Consider the following 27,357-nt stretch of genomic DNA (forward strand, 5'->3'; position numbering starts at 1 on the left):
TACTTCTTTAAGTCTTTTTTCATAAAATAAATTTCTCAACCTAGGAATCATTTTTGTTACTCTCCGTTGAACCCGTTCTAACTTTTCTACGTCGTTTCTGTAATAGGGAGACCAAAACTGTACACGGTACTCTAGATGGGATCGAACCAGCGAATTATACGGTTTTAATATTACTTTTTTCCGATTTATTACTAAAGACTCGTCCGATGAAGCCAACCAATTTGTTTGTGGTTTTAACTATCTCTGAACAATGCTGATGGAGCCTTAAATCGCTTGATATAGTGATTTCAAGATCCTTTACTTACTGCAGTAAGTTGTTGGCCATTCATTGCGTACTGAACTCGATTGTTATTGTTTCCGATGTGTAACACTTTATGTTTGTCAACGTTAAATCTCATTTGCCATTAATTGACCCAACGTGGAAGTCGATCTAGATCTGATTGTAATGCTTCTTCGTCGAGTGTCGTAGTTAGCTTACTTGCGATTTTAGTCATCAGCAAATTTTGATATTAGTCTGGTCAAAATAATCACGATACCAGCAAAGGTAGGACAAAATATAAAGAAATTGTTTCTTTACTGGATCATGTTGGGGGGGTCCCTGGCACTTACCAAAAAAAAGTTCCTCACCCCAACCCCGTGCATAAGGCGGCCATCTTGGATTTTCTCCGAGGACCCCTCGTAATCTATATTTTTCATATCTCGGCTTCTAATTGAGATAGAAACATAAATGAAAAGTCTAAAAATAGGTTTTCCAACATGGGGAAGCCATTAAGATGCGTAAATAAGCTTTATATTGAATGCAAGTTCAACTGGTGGAGACAGCCCTGCACACTAAATTACTGTTAGAAGCTCTTGACCTTCCACTGGAAACATTGTCATTGATGGACACAAATAAGCCATTCCCGCCTGGACCATGGTCACCAAGTTACCAGTTGGTACTTAGGGGGCGAAAAATTATGTCTAAATTGTTTCAGGATGAGGACCTGATAAAAGAGGATCTACTTATTGTTAAACAGCTGCACAGTACAGTCAATAGCTACATGGCCACTTTGATAAGCTGCCCAACTGCTAAATTATGGATGCAATGCCTTGAAATGATATCTCTCCTCAGAGAGTTTATCAAGGCAGAGCGTACTGGGGACTGGTGTCTGCATCTTTCTACACTCATTAAAATGCTGCAATACTTTGCTGCTGGGCATAATCACTACACCAAAGGTTCACACATATATGTACAATCCATGGAAACTTTGGAAAAGAGGAATCCGGCAGTGTACTACAAGTTCAAAGATGGGTACCATGTAATCAGAAGAAGTGACCGCTACTGGGCTGGCCTCTCAACTGACCTTGTCATAGAGCAAACCCTCATGAAAAGTATGAAGTCGACTGGAGGGCTCACACATGGCAGAGGGGTGAATGAGGAACAACGTGCAGTTTGGCTGTTATCTAGACCTGCTTGCACAGCAGTTAATGAAGCAATGCAGACCCTCACCAATGTTACATATATCACCAGTGAGCAGCATAAGGATGCAACACCAGCTCGCCTAAAGCGAGACTCTGAGGATACTATGAAACTTCTGGAGTTCCTCCAGAACCACAACCCTTTGTTAAAGAGCAAAGACTGCACAGTATCAGCAGTGGCATTGCTGCAGACCAATCATCAAATGCTCATGATGCTAAGGCTGTTGGTGAGAATATCCTCAGAAAGATGGAAGGGAAACCAGTGTCGGAGTACACATTCAGGAGAGTGGATCAGGTCAAGACGCTTGCTGCAAAAAGCATAATTAAATGTGGCGATGAAATAGTTCAAGTGAACCCACTCCTCTTTGACAGGTTGGTGAAAGCATCAAATGACCTGACAGCAGACATGGTGTTTGAATTCACCCCACACCCAGCTGCTTTATTTGATGAATGTGGTATGATGCGTAGAGGTACCAAGTCATCAATCCTCAATGATGACTTGTTCAAAGTTGAGAAAGTGTCTGTGCCAGCAAACAACATCTGCCATGTAATTGATGGTGGTTCCTTGCTGTATAGGGTCCAGTGGGACGTTGGAAAGTCTTTTGGTGAAATAGCTAGAAGCTATGTATCTTATGTGCATAACAATTATAAGGAACCGATTGTTGTGTTTGATGGATATGAACCATCTACGAAAGACCATGCACGAAAAATTCGGCAGAAGGGTATAGCTGATGCTTCAGCGGTAATAACAGAAGATAATATATTTAATACTAAGAAAGGGCAGTTCTTAAAGAATTCGGAAAACAAAGCTAACTTTGTAAAACTGCTTGCAAAGATTATGTCCAATGAAAGAATTCATGTAGAGGAGTGTACAGCTGATGCTGACACTACAATTGTAAAGGATGCAGTTTTATCTGCAAAGAATTCAACAACTGTTGTCATTGGCGAGGACACTGACCTGCTCCTTCTTCTGTGTTATCACACCAAAAAGACATCAAAAGACATATATTTTAAACATGGAACTACAAGTAGTAATAAAGTTTGGCATGTACAACAGTTACAGAAAAAACTTGGTCCTGAGCTCTGCCTTGATATATTAACATTGCATGCATTTTACGGTTGTGATACATCATCATCGTTGTTTAATGTAGGCAAGACAGGATGTCTTAAATTGTACAGACAGGACAAAGACTTTAGAACAGCAGTATCTCAGTTTAGACTACCAAATGTACCAAAGGAAGAAATTCACTGGGCAGGGAATTACATCATGCTAGCAACATATAAAGGCAACAAGGACAGGCATTAAAAGACTTTCGACATGATAAGTACCAAGAAAAAAGAAATTTAGTGGCTTTGTCCATCCAAGAACACTACCCCAACACCTAGTGCCTCGTGTAAGCATAGTGAAAGGGTCTACTTAACAGTGCAAGACTGGATAGGAAACATCTTAGACCCAATCAAATGGGGTGGAAATTGTGGAAGGTTGTTACCAACCTGTATATACTGATTTACCTCCAGGACCCAAAGACCTACTTAATAATATTTGTTGTGGGTGCACCACATCCAATTGTGCTGGAGGCAGGTGTGGGTGCAAGAAGTTAGGACTTCAATGTTCTAGCATGTAAGGAGTGCAAAGGTGTATCCTGTAAAAATGCTATGACTATTGATGAAGAGCCAGAAGATGTTAGTGTGATTGGAGACTTTGACGGTGATGTAATCTAGACATGAGCTTATTATATGCAATCTTATGCTATTCAGCCTGCTCCCAAACAAAAGAATGTACTCTTCAGGTAATGAAAATACAATTCATAATTCCCTTAGTTATATGGCTTATGATATTAAAAGAATCTGTATGCTGTTGTATGTAGTATGTATTTCTGTATGTAGTATATCTGCATGTTTTGGGGTTACACTGCATGTTTTTGGGTTACACTGTAAATAATAAATGTATATATCTTTCCCAGTAAAAAAACTCAACCTAGACATTTTAATTCATGTTGATATTACTATGAAGAATGTGTAATATGTCATGTATGATAAAACGTAGATTAAATCTGTAAATTCTGCCTGCTCCCAGACAAAAGAATGTACTCTTGAGGTAATGAATATACAATTCATAATTCCTTTACTTATATGGTTTATGATCTTAAAAGTATCTGTATGATGCTATCTAGACTTTTTATTTATGTTTCTATCCCAATTAGAAGCCGAGATATGAAAAATATAGATTACGAGGGGTCCTCGGAGAAAATCCAAGATGGCCGCCTTATGCACGGGGTTGGGGTGAGGAACTTTTTTTTGGTAAGTGCCAGGGACCCCCCCAACATGATCCAGTAAAGAAACAATTTCTTTATATTTTGTCGTTGGGGTTCTGGATATTGACTTGACTATATTTTGCAAGTGAGCCCATCATCGATACCATTAACATTAATTAAGAAGAGCATGGGACCAAGCACTGATCCTTGAGGAACGCCGCTTCTGACATCGAGCCAGGCAGATGAAACACCATTTAGAAATGCTCTCTTTTTCCGCTCAGAGAGCCAGTCCACAAGCCAATTGTGAAAGTTACCTGGGATACCGTGCGCCAATAGTTGACTGAGCAATCGTTTGTGGGGGACCTTATCAAATGCCTTTTGAAAATCAAGATATATGATATCTACTGATCTGCTTTCATCGAACACCTCAAAAATATAATGAAAAAAATCAAGTAAGATAGTTAAACACGAACGTTTACTATGGAAACCATGTTGCGAATTATTTATTATAATATTTTCTTCGAAGAATTTCACCATATTGCAGCGAATTTTAGTCTTCATTAACTTACAAACAATCGATGTCAGGCTAATTGGTCGATAGTTTCTTGGATGAGACTTGTCCTCCTTTTTTGATAATTGGTGTGACATTTGCTAGCTTCCAATCCGACGGAACTTTTCCAGTGTTAAAAATTTATCGAATAAAATAGAGAGCGGTTTACAAATTTGATGTTTGATTTCTTTTAAAATTCTAGGGGTAATTTTGTCTGGACCAGGAGCTTTGCTTACTTTAACCTTTTCAATTGTGCGTAAAATGTCACTTTCTACGATTAGCACGCCATTTAAATCTTTTCGGTCCTTCTAACCTCCGGCGGTTGAGGTGATAAACGATCTTCGTCGGTAAATACGGACGCGAAAAGGTTATTTAGGATTGTAACCATTTCATTTTCATCGTTAGTGTGGTTACCATTATCATTAGCAAGCGGTCCGATACTAGAAATTACTTTTTGTTATTTACATAGCTAAAAAACTCTTTAGGATTAGATTTACTTGTTTCTGCTATATATTCTTCATGATTTTTCTTGCTTCGCTTTATTAATTTCTTGGTTTCGCGGCGAATTCTGTCCAACTCTAGTCTGTCAGCCTCACTCTGGATTGATATGTATCTACTGTATACGCATTTTTAAGAGAGAGGCTATTTTGAATTTCGTTATTCCACCATTTAGGTTTCTTCTTAAAAGCTGAACGTCTGTTACGATAAGGTACGCATATGCTTATGGCATTGTCCAATATTGTGGTGAAGGCCTCCCAAGATTAATCAATATTTGTTTCCACAGAAATTACAGTCCAGTCAGAATTATTTAAAATTGATCGGAGTCTTACGAAATTCGCTCTCGGATAATCTGGCTCCTTTTCTTTACTAGCAGTGACTTTCTTTCATCTTGATGCTGAATGTGATTGTTCGGTGATCGCTAGAACTAAAAACTGGACCAACATTTACTTCGTTAACTAGATCAGCGGTCGTTGAAAAGATAAGGTCAAGTATATTATTTTCCCGAGTCGGTTCTTGAATGTATTGATGTAAATCACTTTTTAAGAAATTTGTGTACAGGTCGAGCCCTGTATGAGAGTTCAGCAGTTCGCTCCATCTTTTCACTGGCAAGTTAAAATCCCCCATAATTACTGTCTCGCAACTGCTACTTGTTTCTAAAATTAATTCACTTAACGCGTGGTCGATATCAAGAGTCTGCCCTGGCGATCTAATGATTAGTCCAACTACTATTTTACGAGACTTGTTTTTAATTTCAATGAAGACCGTGTCCACATTGGTTATAATATCTGTTTTCACGGATACTGGATGGTGACAGTTATGGATATATAAAATAACGCCTCCACCCTGTCTTTCATGACTAAAAATCGTATAACCCGGTAATCTATATTCTGCAATGAAATCTCTATTTGAAGTGTCTATCCTAGATTCTCTGACTCCGATGATGTGATAATGATATGTAGCTGGGAGTGGTTCTTAGTCTTCAAATTTGTTACGTAGGCTACGAGCGTTTATATAGCAAGCTTTAATGTGATTCGAGTCGGGGGTTGCGCGGGTTGAGTGCTGGGGTTTTCACCTTTGCGTTTTTTTGGCTTTCGAAGAGCCACTTGGTCACAGAGCAGCCTCCCGAAACGGGTTGCTCCAGCAGGGTTTAAGTTGATGGCATCGGCAAGGAACAAATCCGAATCGTAGTAAAAATTGCTCAACAAGTTAACGAACTGGACGTTTTCTTGTGAGCAAACGGACTAAACTATGTTGTTCTTGCTGAAGGCCATACTGTAAAAGCTAGCTTTGGCACCGACCATCGGGAGGATTCCTGAGATTATGATGTTACTGGCATCCTTTTTTTTATACTGCTTGATCATTCTACGGTATTTTTCAAGCAGTTCCTTAGAACGGGTTGTCCGTACGTCATTTAGCCCGCGTGAATGACAAAGAGGGTGTATCGGTCGGCATTACTCGTGACATCATCGCAGGCTGCGGTGATGTCGTTCAGTATGGTACCTGGATAACAGTAACGTTTTCTGCGGCCGTTTGATGAACGACCTCAGAACTCAACCAGCTGGCCACGCACCATGGAGTCCCCAACTGGGCGAGTCTCAAACTCATCCGCCATGGTGTCTGTCAGCGCCTGGAACCTCCTCCTCCTCCTCCTACTACTACTACTACTACTGCTACTACTACTACTACTACTACCTCCACTACAGTTACAATTGCCATGACTGTAAACTCCTGCAGATATCGATACGAGGCGTTCGACAAACCGAACTGTTCCGATATTTCTGATGAAAGCGACAATCATAAACTAAGACCAAAAATACACCTAAAACATAAGGAGAAAGACGACCAAGGATTCAAACTCGTGTAATTTCTTCCACCGAGTGTCACGTTCCTTTCACCACCACAAACACCACTACAACAAACATAACCACGTATGAGCCACACCATTACCATTTTCATCAACATCAGGCGGCACTGTCACATCATCACCAAGCCACTGAAACATCCTCACCATACATCGTTTTTACAATCATAAATGGAAGGCAGCAAATATATAAAAAAAAAAATATATTACGACCACCACTACAATCCCGACGATACTACTACTACTACAATAACAACAACCACTGCTACTACTACCACCACCACTACTACTACTACTACTACTACTACTACTACTACCACCACCACCACCACGACCACTTCAGCACTACCACTACCTCCACCACCAGCACGACTGCCAGCCCACAATACAATCACCACTGCCTGCATTCCGCCATCACCACCAATAAGAGAGTAAAGGCATCCCAGAAATTGCCTCACATCTTCCTTTTTCCTTTCATCCCACTCACTCGGGAAATATTGTCCTCACTGTAAAATTCAGCGTCCGCATTTGTTTTCAGTAACGGGAGCTTAGTTAGCTTAGTTGCAGTAGTAGTAGTAGTAGCAGTAGTAGTAGTACTACCACTACTACTGCTACTATTACTACTACTAGTGCTACTACTACTACTACTACTACTACTACTACTACTACTACTTTTTTTTATTTATTTATTTATTTTATTTTTCTACGTCGCGGCCTATTACGCCGGTAGGTTTCTTCCCGGTGGGGCCTGATGGTCGGCCCAAGGCTTCTTCCCGGTGGGGCCTGATGGTCGGCCCAGCCCGTTCTGGCGCAGGCGAGTGTTTATAGTGGCGCCATCTTGCATTGGCTCATGCTGCCCTCCCGGAGCTCATATTTAATCCTAGAATCTAGAGTCCGGGTTGATAGGTGGTCTTCTGGACAGCATGTGGGTAGTTTTAAGCCACTCGGCAGCGGCTGAAAAATCCCAGCTTGGTGGCACCGGGCGGGTATTGAGCTCGCGTCCTCCTGAACGCGGCCCCGTCACTCTGCCGACTCAGCCACCGCCTCCCCGTACTACTACTACTACTACTTCTACTACTACTACTAGTAGTACTAGTAGTAGTAGTAGTAATGGTAATAATAGTAGTAGTAGTAGTAGTAGTAGTACTACTACTACTACTACTACTACTACTACTACTATAAGTAAGGTTAGCAGAAACAACAGAAAAAAAAACTACTAGGACAATAGTTATGATGATGACTGATAATTTTGATAATAATAGTGATAATAATAATGATAATAATAATAATAATAATAATAATAATAATAATAATAATAATAATAATAATAATAATAATAATGATAAATATAATGATAAAAATCATAAAATGCAACACGCATTACTACATTTAAGAAAAAAAGCAGAATCAGTACTTACCTCACCTTCACTTCATGGAACGGATATGAAGTAATATGTGATGAAATATTGACGGTGTACAGTAAGGCGCTCTTGTTTAATGTATCAAAGAACAGGAAATTAAAATTATGACTTAAAAGCTTAAAGAAATTGAGTATTTGCCTTTCATCAAGAACATTTAAGAAAAAAAAAACGAGCCTTTCAAGCGAATAAGGAATCAACATCCGTGCACACACATTACAGGGTGAAGGGCCGCGTGCGTTACACAGTTCTTCACTCAGCGTAACGCCCTAACGCCTCCCACTGATCAGCGGCAAACACTTGAGGCAACACTGCAAACATTTCAGGAAATACTTGAACACACCAACTCTTCAACGCCTTAACATTCATCACACCAACACTGAAATACTAACATCGCGAATTTCCTAACGATTAAAGGCACACACACACACACACACACACACACACACACACACACACACAATACACACACACACAATACACACAGGTGTGCGTATACTCAAGACCGGCGCACATCATTCAGTAATCCTTTAAGAAGCTCCTGATCTTTGACTTACTTCTGAAACCTTTAAAGCAATACTTGAATCACTACTTTCGGTACAGTTTATTTAAACCCTTGATGGAAGTATATTTAAAGCAACACTTACAAATATTTTTCAGACTGCTATTAAGCCTTTTATAGAAATCGTACGATGTATATATAGAAAAATATGCATCATAGTCAACTTTCACTACAAACGTTTATGACACTAATACAACACATCATGGGACATTTTTTTTATGGTTAAGGAGGCAGACCAGAAGCAAACCAATGTGTTATAAAAACCTGCAAGACTATGCTCCAAAAATGGATGAAAGATGAGTGATCCAAGGAATAACCAGTAATTCATGCAACACTAACAGAACAGTTATACGTTACACTTATACAGTACACTTAGACAACTCTTTATACAAGAATTAAGATAATAATTTATATAACACTTGCGGCAACATTTGAAACAACACTCAGTGCAACTCTTTCATAACTCCGTAATGCAACACTTTTGCATTAACAATTTGCATATAACATTTCTCATGCGGTAATACACGGAAAGATTTATAACACCTTCACTGTAAGAAAAATGTTTGTATTCAGTGGTTTATTTTTTAGTCTCACGTTTGGAGGAAAAAAATGACGCTTTCAGTTGAATAAAGAAATTAAGCACTTTTTGTGTGTATTTTGAGTCATAGTATCATCTGCCTTGCCGTTACTCTCTCTCTCTCTCTCTCTCTCTCTCTCTCTCTCTCTCTCTCTCTCTCTCTCTCTCTCTCTCTCTCTCTCTCTCTCTCTCTCTCTCTCTCTCTCTCTCTCTCTCTCTCTCTCTCTCTCTCTCTCTCTCTCTCTCTCTCTCTCTCTCTCTCTCTATCTCTCTCTCTCTCTCTCTCTCTCTCTCTCTCTCTCTCTCTCTCTCTCTCTCTCTCTCTCTCTCTCTCTCTCTCTCTCTCGGCTTACGCCTTCTTAACTTCTCCTTAGCAATACGTACATACTAATTGGAGCAAACCGTTACCCAGGGAGGTGATGAGGCGATAGAACACTTTCTGGGAACAAACACTTGTTAATATGTGGAAAGGTGAGAGGTGGACTTGTTATTCTTATTCCTTGTTTCTCTGGTGAGTGAGTGGGGTTCAGAGTTGTAAAAAAGGAATGATCATTGTTGTTTCAGTCCAGTCAAAAGTCATTCCACTCACTGCCACAACAGCAACAACAATGATAACAACAACAACCAACAACAATGACATTAATGGACATAATTTCTAAAGTATCACTGTATACACTACCTCAACAAATATTTAAATCCTTTCCTCCTCTACACAAGAACAACAACAGCAACGACAACAAAAACAATAACAACATTAATGAGCTTAATTACCAAAATGTCATTACAACTACTTCTTCTAATTCATCCGTGCATTATTTTCAGTTCCATTTTCATTCTTACAGTAAATTGTAAGTAAAATTTCATGTTTTTTCATAATATTAGAAACGGTATTTTTTTAACTTTTCCAAGCGTAAAATCAGCTTTACTGAAGCTCAAACATGTTTCCGTATTTCTACTGTTAGTTATTCTTCCGTTTTTGCTGAAACGACGTCTTCTTCTAATACCTCCTTATCATCATTGTCAAAATTCATTAGCCTTCAATGTGCTAATAATAACATTGAAAGTTTAATTGTCGTCTCTCACGCATCCAAAAATGTACGTTTTCTATCGTTGCTGAATCACTTCCTGCCCCCCATCCCACCTTTGAAGTTGATTAGCATTTATAGGAAAAAAATGAAGAGTGAGAGTATTCAAGAATTAAACAAGTCCTGAATCAAATCACAAATACCCACCTAAATAAACTGCCCTCCTCAAACGTTTTCAAGACCACAACCAACCGAAATTATCGACCATTCAACATGAACAACAGAAACCCACTGCTTGGAAAAAATGTCACACAGCAATACCGTCACGGGTAAACCTGATCAACAAACAAAAACATAATTTCCATCAACATTTGGAAGATATACACTCACCAAGTTTACCCACTAAAATGACTCAACGATTTAAAGCAGAAACTTTAATAACTACCACGCCGTCAGCTCCAGCATCGATTAAATAGACATTAACAGAACATATTCGCCACTTAGCTCGTCGCGCGTCGCTCGTACTATTAATCGTCGTCACGGGAGCGGACAACAATTGGCGGCAGTTAAATAGTTTTGTCGCTCTGCATGACCTGATTCAGCACCACTTACGACACGCGATGCTTTGCTCGACGAAGGTGATGATGAGAGAGAGAGAGAGAGAGAGAGAGAGAGAGAGAGAGAGAGAGAGAGAGAGAGAGAGAGAGAGAGAGAGAGAGAGAGAGAGAGAGAGAGAGAGAGAGAGAGAGAGAGAGAGAGAGAGAGAGAGAGAGAGAGAGAGAGAGAGAGAGAGAGAGAGAGAGAGAGAGAGAGAGAGAGAGATTGACTTACAGATACAGACAGAGACAGACTTACCGACTTAGGGCCGTATTACAAGTCGAATCCGAGAAGTTTCGAGTCAATACAGAGATCGGTTTAGGGGCCGCATTACAAGTTGAATCCGACAAGTTTCGGGTCCCTACAATGTTATTCATCACAAACTCTGCAGGGACCCGAAACTTCTCGGATTCGACTTGTAAGTTGTAATACGGGCTCTAAACCGAAATCTGTATGGACCCGAAACTCCCCGGATTCGACTTGTAATACGGCCCTTGGACACACACGGACAGGAAAATAAGACACAAACAGAAAACTAACAACAGGCAGAAAGAAGGACAGAGAAATACACAGACAAACATATACAAGACTGAATACAGAATATCATTATTAAAAATAAAACTAACGAAACAGACGAGATACGAAAGTATATCAAACCGAAGTTAGCAATGTATACACAAATCAATCAAAGGACGAGGAGGGGAAATGAACAGTGGGCATAGCAAGACAACGAGAGAAAAATGCGTCAAGAAAAGGCTAAAACGAAGGAGGGAAAGAGAAAGAGGGAGAGGCAAGAGAGAGAAAAGATAAAGATAAAGTGGAGGTCAGAGATAAAAAAAAATGAAGGATTTTAGAAAGCAGGACCCAGGGAAAGTGAATAAAAGGAAGACCTTGTGCACCCTCAAAAAAAATTAGATAGATAGATAGATAGATAGACAGAGAGAAAGTTATAAAATCATTCTCCTGCTCTAACTCTATCTTGACAATAGCATAACCATCACCGTCACCACCACCACCGTCACCACCACCATCGTCACCACCACCACCACCGTCACCACCACCGTCACCACCACCACCACCACCGTCACCACCACCACCACCACCACCGTCACTACCACCACCACCGTCACCACCACCGTCGTCACCACCACCACCACCGTCACCACCACCACCGTCACCACCACCATCGTCACAACCACCATCGTCACCACCACCACCACCGTCACCACCACCACCACCACCGTCACCACCACCACCAGCACCATCACTACCACCACCACCACCACCGTCACCACCACCACCACCACCGTCACCACCACCACCACCGTCACTACCACCACCACCTACACCAGCACCACCGTCACCACCAACGTCACCATTACCACTATCACCACCACCATCACCACCACTACCACCACCACTACCGTCACCATCACCATCGTTATTACCACGACCGCCACCACCCCCGTCACCACCACCACCTCCACCACCAACATCACCACCACCACCATAGCCAGCCAGTTAACCAGCTTGTTGCGTGTGTCAGGTTTAATGAGAGAACAAAAAGCTTATCATGTATTAACGAAGCTCCATCATTCCAGTATTTTGTTTCAAGGCTGGGAGTAAATGAAAAGTCACGAGAGAATACCGTAGAGTTATTACTGGTACGGGGGAGGAGATGGTGATTGTTGTGGCATCCATTTTTTTTTTTTTGTATGTTTCGCCCATGGAGCAGATATACTTTCTTGCTCGGGCCAGTTGGTCGGCCCCAGTCCATTATGACACAGGCAAGTGTTTACAGTGGTGCCATCTTTCTTGGCTCATACTGCCCCTCGAGCTCATCTTTGATCCTCATTTCGACAGAATTAAGAGTCCGTGTTGATAGATGGTCTTCAGGACAGCATGAGGGTAGTCTTAGGCCACTCGGCGATGGCTTTGCCAGCATATTTGTAGCGGTGTGCGAGACGCAAACCTGGGTCGTCCTGGAAGCCACTCCATCACGCTGACCATCACGCTAACCAATCAGCCACCGCCTCCCGGAGTGGCAAACACGAGGCGAGAGCTGCTATTTGGAAAAGATTTCATTTTTTTTTTTTATAAAAGAACATTCGTCATATTCGGAAACATATTCTATATATTATATTATATTACATGATATTATATTTCATGCTTTAATGTTATCACTATCACTGTTATTATCAGTCTTATTATCGTTGCAACACTTTTTATATTGTCCGTTAATGATATTGGTACCAAAAATTGTATTTTCACCACCACCACCACTACTACTACTACTACTACTACTACTACTACTACTACTACTACTACACTACTACTACTACTACTATTACTACTGCATACTTCTACTGCCATTACTACTGCTACTACTACTACTTCTGCTACTACTGCTACGCCAATAGCCATTAGCCACTACTACTACTACTACTACTACTACTATAACCAAATACTATTGCTATTGATTTTACTTCTAATTTTACTACTACTACTACTACTACTTTTTTTCTTTTTTTTTACTACGACATAAATGATACCTCCACCCATGTTTATTTTCCCGACACATAATCATGGAGGGCTCCGTAGTTTGGAGGTCATTAGCCCCAACTCTGTTTGCTAATGACTGTGCCATCCAACCATATCGCTAATACTACCTGACACTAAATCTCCTATCATCTATTACGTCTAGATCCCCCTTTCCTTCCCTACTCAAGTCACTCACGACCCGCCCTAATGTCACTCTCCATCACTGTGGCTTCATAGTCCATATTGGAGATGTTGGTGGCTTTTGGGCCAGAGTGTCTGGTGCCCCTGAGACATAGGATGGCCGACCTGAGCAGGGAGAACGAGAGGCGACACCTCATCCAGGCGACAACGTGGCCCCTTGGCTGATGCTTCTTTTCTGAGATTAGTTCCGCGAGGCGTGCGTAGAAGCATTGGGCCCTGGGACCCATCCCGCCGGATGTGGTGAAGACGAGGGGGTGAAGCTGCCCTGATCCACATGATGGATTCTTTCACCGTATGCCCTTGTCTTCTCCTGCTCGTTCCTGTGGTGGGCGGCTTGCAGGGGCAGCTCACGGTGACAGGCAGCCATCGGGTCGAATATGCGGATGTCCATGAACGCCCGCTGTCCGCGCACCCAGAATCCGCGGGCACTTACATCAACCCGTGCGTCCTGTGAGGTATTGGCTGTCCTGTACCGAAGGTGTTCGCCGTCCAGGGGAAGCAGTGCCGGCTCGGTAGTGATGGCATACCTCCCCGAGCATGCTGGCTGTCAGATCCCTCACTTCATCGTGTCGAATACAGACGAAGCCTCCTTTTTTACATGTCATGGTGTGGGTGACATCATTTGGTGATCCACATGCACAGAGATCAGGCAGTCCCTCAATCGGCCAGCCATATCTCAGAGCAATGGCGTCGACAAATTCTTGTTTGTTGAGGCTGAGGCCCTTTGCTCTGATTGGTAATGACGTCAGCCAGTTAGAGGCGCCTGCCTCCTGTGCTGTGTGTATTTTTCTACCCATTTCTGTGGACAGGTCGTGTGTAAGACGGTCCAGCCCGTCTTTTTGGGCCTGTTGCCTTTCTTCTGAGATTTTTCTTTTAATATCTCTTATTTCTGTTTGGTCTATCTCGCCCTCTGCCTCCTGAGCGATGATCCTGTTGATGAGTGACCTGGAAAGGCTGATGGAGTTTTGGTTCTCCTTATCTGCCAGCTTCTCAGGGTTGGTGATCCCTATCCCACCCAGTCTTGGGGGAAGTGCTAGCATATCGCTCTCCTCCTCCCCCAAAGCATGAGATTTCACTAGCGCCGGCAAGAATACATTCTTGACGGCATTTTCCTGTGGTCGGAGGAGTGGACTGATGCCGGGGATGGTGCGCATCAGGAACGTCCACCGATGTTGGATGCCGTGGGTGTACGCTGAATAGGCAGCGTGTGGCTCAGTCTTGGCAATGGCAGACAAAGCTTCTATTTCCTTCACCCATTCAGCTACTTTGTCTCCCAAGCACTCCTTCTTATATACCTCTGTCCCAATCACTGCACCTAAGTGTCGTTGTCCGTCTTTTGTCACAATGACGCCACTTCCTCTAAAAGTTTCTGCGGCATGGTCATAATGTTCAGGTTTGACAATAAGGACAGACTTGGTGGCGTTAGGGATGTATCCTATCTCAGGGCCGGCGGTGTTCATAGTGTCCCACTACCCTTTTAAGTCTGAGATTTTACCAGCACCTGAGAGGTCATCCGCATAAGCCACCTGTTTCACCCGTGTTTCTGCGAACGCGATTTCATTTTGGAGAACTGATAGGCCCAGGGCGTACATAGCCATGGCTATTGGGTCACCTTGTGTTGTTCCCTCAGATGATTTTAACACTTTCACTTTTCCACTGTGGCTATTTATGTATAAGTCGGTCGGGTATGTATAGGTATTTTCGACATACATAGCTAAGCTAGGGCACTTGGTTTTAATGTTGTGTATCATAGTCTTTCTATTTATTGTGTTGAAGGCATTTTTGGCGTCAACAAGAAGCACTGCTTCGCACTCCACGTGGTCGAATATCTCCCGCATGGCATGGACTGCTGCTTCTCCTCCTGCCTGCTGCCCCGCACAGACTTGGAGGTTCCCTGCTGCCATTCTCACATCTTCTTTGACGACAGCCATGATGCATTTGCCTACGATGCGCCGCAGGACTTCTCCGACTCCTATAGGCCTGCATCCCGGCCTCTTGTCCAGGGGAATGAGGCGGCATGCCGTCAGGGCGTCCACATAGTGGCAGCTGGAGGAGGCGAGTTTTCTTGCCAGTGCTGCAATGGTGTTGCGCAAGTCACCAGCTGCATTGCCAAAGTTGGCGCTGCTCAGCAAGCTTCGCCATCCCCGTGCATCAAGTCCTGAGGGCCCCGCGCTGCCACGAGTCTGGAGGGCCTTCTTCCACACCATCTCTCCTGTTATCCTTTCGTATATAACTGGATTCGGTGGTTGGTGACATCCTGCCACTACTACTACTACTACTACTGCTACTATTACTACCATTAATGCTACTACTAATACTGATAATACAACTACTACTACTTCAGATACTACTACTACTGTTAATACTGCTCTTTCTACTATTACTACTGCTACCGCTACTTCTACTACTACTACTACTACTAATAATAATAATAATAATAATCTACTACTACTACCACTACTACTACTACTACTACTACTGCTACTACTACTACTGCTGCTGCTTCTGCCGGTATTACTACTACTACTACTACTACTACTACTACTACTACTACTACTACTATATATTTTTAGCAAATCTTTACCTCTCCTGCTGCACCATTTTCATTTACAAAACTTTTATTTACGAGTACAACCCTACAAGAAAATCCAGCCACGAGGCAGAACCAGCAGCACGTGTCTGGTGTACCATAGGATATTGCCAACACACTGAGGCATTTGTGTGTCCAGATGCTGCTGCTGCGTGCGACAAAGGCACACGTTAATATCTAAAATGGAATGGAATGAAAGTAATACTAGAAATGAAATGTTTGTGATGGTAGAGGTAGAAATTTAATTAAAACTAGGCAGAGGAAAGGGATGGAAAAGTACTAACGTCATATATGTTATAGTGCGTTTTGTGAGTTTTAGTTGTTTTCGTCCATTTTCCGAGTTGTGAAAGGTCTAAAACATAACTGAAAATGTCAATCGTAATAGACCATTTGGATATTGCTGAACGCTGTTTAGCAGAAAAGGAAAGTCTCTAGAAATTATATAACATCTTTTTTCTCTTTTTCTCTCTTCAATATTTTTATATTGTCCTTTTGCAGTTTATTTCGACCTGCTTTTTCTTCTACTGATATTTTCACTGTTATTTCATGTACTGAGGGAAATTGTATTTGCGGAAGAGGAAGAAAAGTCGGACCAGCCCTCTTTAGAGACTTATTAATATGAATTAAAGGAAAATTAATGCATCTCAATTTGAACGTAGGTGCAGTGAAAAAAAAAATCGTTTGTAACTAAATGTAATTTGTCTTTTACCAAGATATTCAAACTTAATCGCTCAGGAAATATGAATACGAGTTCTCAGTAACACGCTTGTATCTCGGCGGAATGAGAATAAATATTAATGAGACAATGAAAATGCACGGGGATGGCGAAGCTTGCTGAACAGCGCCAACTTTGGCAATGCAGCTGGTGACTTGCGCAACACCATTGCAGCACTGGCAAGAAAACTCGCCTCCTCCAGCTGCCACTATGTGGACGCCCTGACGGCATGCCGCCTCATTCCCCTGGACAAGAGGCCGGGATGCAGGCCTATAGGAGTCGGAGAAGTCCTGCAGCGCATCGTAGGCAAATGCATCATGGCTGTCGTCAAAGATGTGAGAATGGCAGCAGGGAACCTCCAAGTTTGTGCGGGGTAGCAGGCAGGAGGAGAAGCAGCAGTCCATGCCATGCGGGAGATATTCGACCACGTGGAGTGCGAAGCAGTGCTTCTTGTTGACGCCAAAAATGCCTTCAACACAATAAATAGAAAGACTATGATACACAACATTAAAACCAAGTGCCCTAGCTTAGCTATGTATGTCGAAAATACCTATACATACCCGACCGACTTATACATAAATAGCCACAGTGGAAAAGTGAAAGTGTTAAAATCATCTGAGGGAACAACACAAGGTGACCCAATAGCCATGGCTATGTACGCCCTGGGCCTATCAGTTCTCCAAAATGAAATCGCGTTCGCAGAAACACGGGTGAAACAGGTGGCTTATGCGGATGACCTCTCAGGTGCTGGTAAAATCTCAGACTTAAAAGGGTGGTGGGACACTATGAACACCGCCGGCCCTGAGATAGGATATATCCCTAACGCCACCAAGTCTGTCCTTATTGTCAAACCTGAACATTATGACCATGCCGCAGAAACTTTTAGAGGAAGTGGCGTCATTGTGACAAAAGACGGACAACGACACTTAGGTGTAGTGATTGGGACAGAGGTATATAAGAAGGAGTACTTGGGAGACAAAGTAGCTGAATGGGTGAAGGAAATAGAAGCTTTGTCTGCCATTGCCAAGACTGAGCCACACGCTGCCTATTCAGCGTACACCCACGGAATCCAACATCGGTGGACGTTCCTGATGCGCACCATCCCCGGCATCAGTCCACTCCTCCGACCACAGGAAAATGCCGTCAAGAATGTATTCTTGCCGGCGCTAGTGAAATCTCATGCTTTGGGGGAGGAGGAGAGCGATATGCTAGCACTTCCCCCAAGACTGGGTGGGATAGGGATCACCAACCCTGAGAAGCTGGCAGATAAGGAGAACCAAAACTCCATCAGCCTTTCCAGGTCACTCATCAACAGGATCATCGCTCAGGAGGCAGAGGGCGAGATAGACCAAACAGAAATAAGAGATATTAAAAGAAAAATCTCAGAAGAAAGGCAACAGGCCCAAAAAGACGGGCTGGACCGTCTTACACACGACCTGTCCACAGAAATGGGTAGAAAAATACACACAGCACAGGAGGCAGGCGCCTCTAACTGGCTAACGTCATTACCATTCAGAGCAAAGGGCCTCAGCCTCAACAAACAAGAATTTGTCGACGCCATTGCTCTGAGATATGGCTGGCCGATTGAGGGACTGCCTGATCTCTGTGCATGTGGATCACCAAATGATGTCACCCACACCATGACATGTAAAAAAGGAGGCTTCGTCTGTATTCGACACGATGAAGTGAGGGATCTGACAGCCAGCATGCTCGGGGAGGTATGCCATCACTACCGAGCCGGCACTGCTTCCCCTGGACGGCGAACACCTTCGGTACAGGACAGCCAATACCTCACAGGACGCACGGGTTGATGTAAGTGCCCGCGGATTCTGGGTGCGCGGACAGCGGGCGTTCATGGACATCCGCATATTCGACCCGATGGCTGCCTGTCACCGTGAGCTGCCCCTGCAAGCCGCCCACCACAGGAACGAGCAGGAGAAGACAAGGGCATACGGTGAAAGAATCCATCATGTGGATCAGGGCAGCTTCACCCCCTCGTCTTCACCACATCCGGCGGGATGGGTCCCAGGGCCCAATGCTTCTACGCACGCCTCGCGGAACTAATCTCAGAAAAGAAGCATCAGCCAAGGGGCCACGTTGTCGCCTGGATGAGGTGTCGCCTCTCGTTCTCCCTGCTCAGGTCGGCCATCCTATGTCTCAGGGGCACCAGACACTCTGGCCCAAAAGCCACCAACATCTCCAATATGGACTATGAAGCCACAGTGATGGAGAGTGACATTAGGGCGGGTCGGGAGTGACTTGAGTAGGGAAGGAAAGGGGGATCTAGACGTAATAGATGATAGGAGATTTAGTGTCAGGTAGTATTAGCGATATGGTTGGATGGAACAGTCATTAGCAAACAGAGTTGGGGCTAATGACCTCCAAACTATGGAGCCCTCCATGATTATTTGTCGGGAAAATAAACATGGGTGGAGGTATCATTTATGTCGTAGTAAAAAAAAAAAAAAGTAGTAGTAGTAGTAGTAGTAGTAGTAGTAAAATTAGAAGTAAAATCAATAGCAATAGTATTTGGTTATAGTAGTAGTAGTAGTAGTAGTAGTAGTAGTGGCTAATGGCTATTGGCGTAGCAGTAGTAGCAGAAGTAGTAGTAGTAGCAGTAGTAATGGCAGTAGAAGTATGCAGTAGTAATAGTAGTAGTAGTAGTAGTAGTAGTAGTAGTAGTAGTAGTAGTAGTAGTAGTAGTAGTAGTAGTAGTAGTAGTAATAGTAGTGGTGGTGGTGGTGAAAATACAATTTTTGGTACCAATATCATTAACGGACAATATAAAAAGTGTTGTAACGATAATAAGACTGATAATAACAGTGATAGTGATAACATTAAAGCATGAAATATAATATCATGTAATATAATATAATATATAGAATATGTTTCCGAATATGACGAATGTTCTTTTATAAAAAAAAAATATGAAATCTTTTCCAAATAGCAGCTCTCGCCTCGTGTTTGCCACTCCGGGAGGCGGTGGCTGATTGGTTAGCGTGATGGTCAGCGTGATGGAGTGGCTTCCAGGACGACCCAGGTTTGCGTCTCGCACACCGCTACAAATATGCTGGCAAAGCCATCGCCGAGTGGCCTAAGACTACCCTCATGCTGTCCTGAAGACCATCTATCAACACGGACTCTTAATTCTGTCGAAATGAGGATCAAAGATGAGCTCGAGGGGCAGTATGAGCCAAGAAAGATGGCACCACTGTAAACACTTGCCTGTGTCATAATGGACTGGGGCCGACCAACTGGCCCGAGCAAGAAAGTATATCTGCTCCATGGGCGAAACATACAAAAAAAAAAAAATGGATGCCACAACAATCACCATCTCCTCCCCCGTACCAGTAATAACTCTACGGTATTCTCTCGTGACTTTTCATTTACTCCCAGCCTTGAAACAAAATACTGGAATGATGGAGCTTCGTTAATACATGATAAGCTTTTTGTTCTCTCATTAAACCTGACACACGCAACAAGCTGGTTAACTGGCTGGCTATGGTGGTGGTGGTGATGTTGGTGGTGGAGGTGGTGGTGGTGACGGGGGTGGTGGCGGTCGTGGTAATAACGATGGTGATGGTGACGGTAGTGGTGGTGGTAGTGGTGGTGATGGTGGTGGTGATAGTGGTAATGGTGACGTTGGTGGTGACGGTGGTGCTGGTGTAGGTGGTGGTGGTAGTGACGGTGGTGGTGGTGGTGACGGTGGTGGTGGTGGTGACGGTGGTGGTGGTGGTGGTAGTGACGGTGCTGGTGGTGGTGGTGACGGTAGTGGTGGTGGTGGTGACGGTGGTGGTGGTGGTGACGATGGTGGTGGTGACGATGGTGGTGGTGACGGTGGTGGTGGTGACGACGGTGGTGGTGACGGTGGTGGTGGTAGTGACGGTGGTGGTGGTGGTGGTGACGGTGGTGGTGGTGACGGTGGTGGTGGTGGTGACGATGGTGGTGGTGACGGTGATGGTTATGCTATAGTCAAGATAGAGTTAGAGCAGGAGAATGATTTTATAACTTTCTATCTCTGTCTATCTATCTATCTATCTATCTCATTTTTTTGAGGGTGCACAAGGTCTTCCTTTTATTCACTTTCCCTGGGTCCTGCTTTCTAAAATCCTTCATTTTTTTTATCTCTGACCTCCACTTTCTCTTTTCTCTCTCTTGCCTCTCCCTCTTTCTCTTTCCCTCCTTCGTTTTAGCCTTTTCTTGACGCATTTTTCTCTCGTTGTCTTGCTATGCCCACTAATTTGTCTTTTACCAAGATATTCAAACTTAATCGCTCAGGAAATATGAATACGAGTTCTCAGTAACACGCTTGTATCTCGGCGGAATGAGAATAAATATTAATGAGACAATGAAAATTATGAAGTATAAGAATTCTAGGAAGGGATTAAAGATAAAACATAATGGTTCCAAGAAGGAGATGATAAGTGATGCTATTTTTTAAAGGCAATCCAGACTTTTACTTTAAGGGCGGAGAAAAAAAAGATAAAAAAATAAAGGTAAAGAATGTGTTGAAGCAGGACGGAGTACATTAAGGATGGTAAAATATATTTCGTTGAGAATCACAAAAAAAAGCAGTGGTCAATATGTATAATGCATATAATAAAATGGCCAAGAAGTAATCATTTTTCCCAGCTATAATGAAAATGATAAGGTGTAGTGATTCTAGGAAGTAATTGCAGTTTGATAATGTAAAGTTTCCTACGCAATGAACGACAACTACACAAATCCTGGAAAAAAGTGACACGGGAAGGCAAAAAAGAGTGTAAAAGTGGAGTGAATGAGTACATGAGTGAGTGAATGAGTGAATGTGTGCTTAAACGAGTGGAGTAAAGTAATTATGATCTAAAAGGAGTGGGAAAAACTGAGTTGAGGGAAGGTAGAAGGAGGGAGACCAGGAGATAAAATGGAAAGGTAACATAAGTTAATGTAAAGGTTGTATAAAAGCATTAGAGGAAAGGAAAATGAAAGGAGAAAGAGAAATAAAGGAAACAAACAAAGGTGAAGTGGATGCAAATAATGTGGATTATCATTATTAAGAAGTAAGATGTTTTAGCCTGAATATGTAAAGGTTCCTGTAATAAGAGCGCTAACAAGCGAAATGTTTCTAATCTTTGCGCTTCTTTAGGATAGCAATTTTGGAGGAGGCAAGTGGCAACACCCACACGGCAATGTTCCTGTTCCTGCCTCGCCGCGAGAGTTATTGTTGCCGGAAAGAAAGGAAAGGAAGCGAGTGCGTTGTTCAAGGAAATATTAAAGTCCAGCGTCTCATGCCCTCCTTTTGCTGTTGCTGTTACAGTAATTATTATTATTATTATTATTATTATTATTATTATTATTATTATTATTATTATTATTATTATTATTATTATTATTATTATTATTATTATTATTATTATTATTATTATTATTATTATTATTATTATTATTATTATTATTATTATTATTATTATTATTATCATTATCATTATCATTATCATTATTATTGTTATTGTTATTGTTATTGTTATTATTTTTATTATTACTATCATCCTTATCATCATCATCATCAAGAGGTAATACGTCATGAGGTATACGTTCCGTTCGCTTCACAATTATTATTACTTGTTACCAACCAAAGTTTTTTTTTTCATAACTTCACACACACACACACACACACACACACACACACACACACACACACACACACACACACACACACACACACACACACACACACATTCTCTGTCTCTCATTCCGTATAATTACAAGTGTTGCGATATGAGGGGAATAAACCTTCATGGAGCAAGTTCTTATTATTAGAAAAAATATGTCCGTAGTGAGTAGTCGTGTTGTAATTATGCATATTTATTTACAGGCGAATGAGGATGAAGAATGGAAACAGGGACTGCGTGACTATGTGTTCTTTTTATTAATTTCAGTAGGATATTTAGTACACCCGGTATGTATAAAGATATTTTTTTCTGTTGCTGCTACTACTTTTATCGATACTACTACAATTACTGTTACTACTACTACCAGTACTGCTACTACTACTACTACTACTACTAGTTTTGCTACTACTACTACTACAATCACCACCATCACGACTGCTGCTGCTGCTGCTGCTGCTGCTGCTACTACTACTACTACTACTACTACTACTACTACTACTACTACTACTACTACTACTACTACTACTACTACTACTACTACTTTTTTTTTCTACTACTACGGGCCTCCATCTATTAGAGTTGCGTTGTGAGTGGTATATTCTCTCATATCCTTTCACAAAGCAATTCATTGGAACCACCCCGCCAATGACTGTGGCCGACAACCATCTTTATTTAATATTACAAACTTTACTAAACATTTTATTTTTAAGCTAACAGAGCTTGTGGTTGATACAACTATCAACTACCGTCGCCTCAAAGTCCAGGTCCACATTCTGTATTCTTTCTTCATATGCTCTGTTCTTCTCTTGTTCGTTTCTTCTGTGGGCTGCATCAAGGGTCAGGTATCTGTGGCAATGGGCCATGGGATCAAAGATCCTTATGTCAAAATATGCCCTTTGTCCACGAGTCCAAAACCCTCTGGCGCTAACATCCACTCGTGCTTCGTTCGAAACATTAGCGGTGCGTCTGGCGAGGTGTTCGCCTTGCAGAGGGAGCAGCATGGGTTCCACAGTCACGTCGTGGCAGACTTCTTTCAGCGTCTGAGCTACTACTACTACTACTACTACTACTACTACTACTACTTCTAGGTCTACTTTCCTTCACCGTTTTGCTACTAACTCTGTCATTGCCATCCTGATTACATTATTACCCTAATAACACACACACACACACACACACACACACACACACACACACACACACACACACACACACACACACACACACACACACACACACACACACACACACACACACACACACACACACACACACACACACACACACACACACACACACACACACACACACAAACACACACACATAAATCTGAAACTGTCAGCAAACATATTCTTTTACCAGAAAAACGATAATGAATTGTATTTTTATTTTCATTCGACACTGAGAAATCATCGATAATCTAATTTAATCCCATTGTAGCGGTGTCCAGGGTTGGCAGCGGCGATAAGGGAGGGAGATGGGCGAGGCGGATGAAAGTGGCGGAGGGAGGAAAGGTGGGAGGAGAGGAATAATGTTTCAGACACACCTGGAAGGAATGAGGGAACAGAGACCGAGGGAGAAGCGACGGAGGAGATCAAACGGAGAAGTGACTGGAGAGTAAGAATTAGAAAGAGAGAGAGAGAGAGAGAGAGAGAGACGTGGGACGATGAAACAAAAGGATGATTAGTGTAGATGATAAGAGAAGTTGATGAAAAGGTGGAGGAAACAGAGGGTTTATGAAAGTTAATAGTTCAGGGAAAGGTTATATTGGTCAGTTAAGAAAGTAAAAGAGCACCGGAAAACATTTGGTGGAAGAAAAATATGGAGTGGGAAGAGGTGAAAGAAAACTAGAGGAAAGAGTTGAAGCAATTGAAGTATGGAAAGTGAAAAAAAAAGCGTTAGTTTTGTGAAATCGATAAACATAACAAGATGGTGGAAGGAGGATAGGAGAGAGAAATGAAACGATGGAATAATAACTAATATGGATGAAGGGGCGCGAAGGATGTATGGAATAAAGGTGCAAGGAGCAAAATAAGTGAAAATATGGTCTGCAAAAGTGGAAAAGCTTGGTTTAGAGAATTTGGAAGATGAAGAAAAAAGGAAAGATAAGGAGTGGATGAAAATGCATGGAAGAACTGGGGGAAAAGTCAGTATAATAATTGTTTACAGTGATCAGACCAAAGTTGGAATGGGCTGGAAGGAATAAAAATAGAGCAAATGGTAGTTGGATAAGTATAAAACGAGGTTCGAGAATGGTAAAGTTAAGGTGGTAAGAGGCATAAAATGTGGTATAGGGATAAAAGCTAAAATGTGAGCGAAAGTCAGAAAAGGATAGAAATATGAAAAGAACGGAGAAAGGTCAAATGATAATCGGAAAATCAAGAAATATAAGATGAATTGTTAACGAAGGGAGGCAGGAGCGTGTATGACAGGAGGTGATATATAGACGAGGATGATAAAAGAGTACTATTATGAAGCGAACGAGAAAGACTTGAAAGATAATCAAATACGTGTGATATTGAACGGGAATGGTAGGGGAAAGGAGGAAGAAAAATAAAAGAGTATATGATAGGAAGTAAGTGTGAGCGAGGATGATGAGCAGAACGAGAAAAGGATAACTGACAATCTGGAAAGCATGAAGCAGGTTGGAGAATGACAATGGAAGGAGGCAAGGGTTTAAAAGGGTAAATCATAAGGAAGCGGGCAAACGGATTAGGAGATGCTGTTGGCTTTTGAGTTGGCGTTAACAGACATGTCTTTATAAGGGAGAGTTCGGAATGCATCCTCAAGCCACAATCCCGCAAAAATATACATTGACACCACATTTCAGGGAAGCAACGTTTGAAGATGTAGAAGAAAATGCGTTAGGTACACTTTTTTATAGTAATTAATTGAGATGTATTTTCATAAAATCAAATGTATTCCTTATGATGTTAAGTCTCGGAAGATATTCTCGTCTTCCCCTCCCCCCCACCCTCTCTCTCTCTCTCTCTCTCTCTCTCTTTACTTTGCTTTTACATAATTAAGCTGCTCTAATTTTTTTTTGCTGACACTCTTGATATTTTATGATTTTTCATAATTTTCTCTTACATTTTCAGGTTTGTATAAATATGTATTCTTTTTTCCTCCTCCTCCTCCACCTCCACCTCCTCCTCCTCCTCCTCCTCCAGCTCCTCCTCCTCCTCCTCCTCCAGCTCCTCCTCCTCCTCCAGCTCCTCCTCCTCGTCTTCCTCATCTTCCTCTTCCTTCTCCTCCAACTACTCCTTTTCCTCCTCTTTGTCCTCCTCCTCCCTCCTTCCTATCCTATAAATCCTGTTCTTTCTCCACCTCTTTTTTTTTCCACAGTCACTTTCTTTACTTTCCAGCGCTCCTACTACTCTCCCTCCTTCTTTATTTTACTCATTACCATTCTCATGTTCCTCCTAAAAATATTTTCCCTCCTATTCTTTTCAGTATTCCTTCTTCAGTTCTTGCTACTACTGAACCATATTATCTTTTTCCTTCTCTTCCTCTCTTGTTTTATCCCAGAGCTCCCTACTAAGTCCCTCGCTGCCATTGTTACGTCCTTCAGTCCTCCACAAGCCGCGTTTCGTCACCAATCACCCGCGGCTCTTCTATGGGGTCACCTACAATAAGGCACACCTTGATCCCTCACCTGCCCAAGTCCTCCCCTTCCCCTTTCAACACACAGCCCAGAATAGCAGGTATCTTCTTTCTTCACCTTTTCTTACACCTCACCTGATTTTTTTACAGCAAGGGAGACAGCTCAAGGGCATTAAAATAAAATAAAGCAACAAAAAAAGCCTACAAGGCGCTGCTCCAACAAAATCAAACATAACAAGAGGCCAGAAATGAGTTCACTTTCGGTGTCAGAGGTGTCTTGACACACCTTTCTTGAAAGAGGTCAAGTCATATGCAGGAAGCAATGCAGACAAAGGAAGGCTGCTCCAGAGTTTACCAGCAGAAGGGATAGAAGAGCGAAGAAGCTGGTTAACTCTTGCATAAGGGATTTGGAGCGTATAGGGGTGAGCTTGAGTAGAAAGTCGAGTGCAGCGGGTCCGCAGGAAGGGGGAGACATGCAGTTAGAAAGTTCAGAGGCGCAGTCAGCATGGACATATCGATAGAAGATAGAAAGAGATGCAACATGGCGGCGGAATTTGAGGTAGGAGACTGTCAATAAGAGGAGGGGAGCTGATGAGTCGACAAGCCTTAGACTCCACTCTGTCCCGGAGGTATGTGTGTGTGGACCCCCCCCACACATGAGATGCATACTCCATACGAGGGACGAAAAGGCCCTTGTATATCGATAGCATATGTACGGGGGAAAATAACTGGCGGAGACGATACAGAACGCTCAACCTCGAGGAAGCTGATTCAGTATGAGAGGAGATGTGAAGTTTCCAGTTCAGATTTTGAGTTAAGGATAGACCGAGGCATAGTCTATGACCGAGGATGTTTAGTGTAGAAGGAGGTGACAACTGAGTGTTGTCGAAGAATAGGGGGTAGGTGTTTGGAAGATTGTGTTGAGTTGGTGGTGGAGAATTCTTTTTAATGATATATATTTATGTATTTTTTTTTTTACGTTTTCGCCTGTGGCGCCGGTAGGCTCTCTTGTTAGGTCTTCATGGTTGGCCCGTTGTGGCGCAGGCAAGTGTTCATAGTGGCGCCATATTTTTTTGGCTCATGGTGCCCCCCGGAGCTCATTCTTGATTCACTTGACAGTACCTTTAGTGTCCGGTTTGATGTGGATAGTCTTAGGCCACTCGGCGGTGACTGAAAAAATAAAACAGGTGGTAGCGGCGGATTCGAATCCGCTTCGTCCATGACGCGGCGAACGCGGGGCACACGCTAACCA

This window comes from Eriocheir sinensis, chromosome 13, assembly GCF_024679095.1.
Source record: "Eriocheir sinensis breed Jianghai 21 chromosome 13, ASM2467909v1, whole genome shotgun sequence".
NCBI classification, from domain to species: domain Eukaryota; kingdom Metazoa; phylum Arthropoda; class Malacostraca; order Decapoda; family Varunidae; genus Eriocheir; species Eriocheir sinensis.